Source organism: Myotis lucifugus, unplaced genomic scaffold, assembly GCF_000147115.1.
Source record: "Myotis lucifugus unplaced genomic scaffold, Myoluc2.0 scaffold_9891, whole genome shotgun sequence".
NCBI classification, from domain to species: Eukaryota; Metazoa; Chordata; class Mammalia; order Chiroptera; family Vespertilionidae; genus Myotis; species Myotis lucifugus.
The window spans coordinates 1-2,721 of NW_005880939.1; the positions used below are offsets into that span (position 1 = coordinate 1).

Sequence of the window (2,721 nt, forward strand, 5' to 3'; positions counted from 1 at the left end):
CCGGCAAGTGAGGTGGGGAACGTTGGAGTCCTCCTTCACTGCAGCAAGCAAGCCTCATGTTCACTTCCAGCTGCCTGGCTGCCGGCCGCCATCTTGGCTGACAGTTAATTTGCATATACTCACTGATTAGCCAATGAAAAGGGTAGCGGTCGTACACTAATTACCATGTTTCTCTTTTATTAGTGTAGATGAGCATCTCCACAGAAAATCCAATGTACTAAGTCAAAATTGACAAAGACATAATAAAAAGAACAAAACACATTACAGAGAATTATTGCGGTAAACAGATGAAAGTTGAGTGGCTGCCTTTACAGAGCAGGTGGTCCTGGAGTGGTCATGCATGTCTTTAGTAAAGGTTTTCTTTTTTAAGGGAAAACATGGAGGCAATTAATACAGAAAAGTTATTGGATTTTGTCAATACTAGACTGCTAAAGTAATACATTTTAATAATAAGTATTTTATCTTAGAATTTCTAAACCACTTTCCAATTGGATCTGGTAAGTTATCTGTAAACTAGGCATTTAGCCACATTCTCTAGAAGTTGACCAAACTGAGATAAAAACCATTCTGGTTGTCTAAAGGAAAAATAAACACGGAATTGTTGAGGCAGATACACTAGCTTAGTTTTGTCCACGAACTTAAAAGAAACAAGAGTCTTATAATAGTTCATTATTCAGAATCTGTTACTGTACAGATTTTAAGAGGTTTTGAGTCCATTCCAGTATAGAAATAAGGCCAAAGTGCTCCTGTAAAACAATCATTAAAAATATAGAGAAGAGATCTATCACTCAAATTATAAAAGGAAACCTCACCCAATTCATAGTCTTAAAAAATGCCAATCTTACTAGGCATTACTTTTGGCACAAGATATATATTTTTAGGACCCAAAGCAATATAATTATTCTGACCATTTTGCTCGATACACCACAATCCATCCTGAAAAAAAATTGATGGATTCTGACTCCTTCTTCTGGAAATAGAGTCTTTACAGACACCCAAGACCCACTCAAACTTGTCTTTCACTTCTACTCCCAATACTGTCTTCCAGAATTATATCCCTCAGAACCCAGAATAGCTGGGCCATGATAAAATCTCCTTGGGTTACGAGATAAGTTTTTCACCCTATGTCCATACTGCACTGTCTTTCTATCACCTGAGACAGTAAGTTTACAATGTGCTGTTTCAGGGTCTAGAAATACATCAACTTGAAATCGCTTGATAATTTTGTTTAGGCCAGAATATTATGGAGGAAGATGGTAACCATACTCCTTCAACTGGAATGAAAAAGGTAGAGGGGCCTTTAAGGTTTTATATCTATGGTAGATACTTTTTAACTTCTGTCAGGAATTCCAGGTCTGACTTCACATATTTGCTCTCTATCTCCTTTAAGAGGTTTTTTAATGTGGAAACATGATCTGAAAATTTTGTTAGGTTTTCATTTAGTTTTGTTAAAATATCCATTTCTTCATCTTTTAATTGCCGAAGAACTGTCTCTCGCTCATTTTGGAGAAACAACTTCAGTTGTTCAAATTCAGACCTTATTTTGTCTCTCCTATATTCTACCTTCTTCTTCAGTTCCAAAGATTTTCTGGTTTGCATAGTTATCACTTTTTCAACTTGTTCCATTTCCTCCTTCCATGGTTCAATGCAGAACTCCAATTTTTCCCGATGATAGGGGGCAGCTTTTTCTATGGGCCAAATGTAATGATTCTGGTGATCACTGGAGAACCTGCACTGTGGACATAAAACCTCTAAGTCCTTTTGACAGAAAAATACTCAAAACGTGATTGTGTTTTTTACATAAAACCTCTTCCTGTTTCTTCCTCTTGCTTCTTCTTACCTGGAGTCGCTTAGCAATTTCAGTCAAACTGCCCAGCTGGGGGTTGCTTGCAAATTTTCTTTCTAGACAGCAAAATTGGCAAAAGGGACAGGGGAAAGTATCAGTTAGAACCTTTCAGGACATATTGATGCAGGAGAGACAGAAGTTATGACCACAATGAAGGGTCACTGGGTCTTTCAAGTGGTCCAAACAGATGGGACATCTAGCCCCTGCTTGAAAGTTTGCTAGTGCTGTTTCAAACTCCATTGAACTGTAAACAAAGGTGGTGGTGAACAAGGCAATGTGTCCTGTAGTAAGGCCTGGCTTTAGCCTCAAGACACAGCCAGCAGTGGATATCCCCCCGCAGATCTCACGAACTGACAAGCGTGGTTTGACTGGCTTGGCATATTGATGGCATCTTCTAACTTGTCTATCCCTCTGCCATGTAGCTTTTGCCAGGGATACACCACAGGCTGCACCAAGTATACACCACTTTTATATCTTAGAACATATTGGCTGGACTGCTGCTCTTCCCATTCAGTGATATGAAGTCAAAGTTAACGACTTTCTTTTTAGAGAAAGTAGACTTGGGTCTAAGACAGGAATCCTTTCAACGGATGAGAAAAGACATTAAATTAAAAATATGATCCTACAATCACCAATGTATTAAAACATTCACACAAGAATCATCAATGAATGCTACAATCATTGGAAGTTCTTTGAAAAACAGGAATTCATATTTGTAAAGTTCACCTCATACATTTCTTATTAATCAAAGAACAACAAAAATATTGAACGGGCCTTATTAGCTTCCTGATGTGATGCAGTATTAAATACATAGCATTGTCTATAAAATATTCTTGCCCCAAATATTCCATTTCAATCTAATTAAAGAAGTTCTA

General features: G+C 37.7%; 1 pseudogene; it reads right to left on the reverse strand.

Annotated features, from left to right (window-relative positions):
- Positions 1-669: 669 nt before the first annotated feature.
- LOC102421377 lies at positions 670-2,086 on the reverse strand (annotated as a pseudogene).
- Between the last annotated feature and the right edge of the window lie 635 nt (positions 2,087-2,721).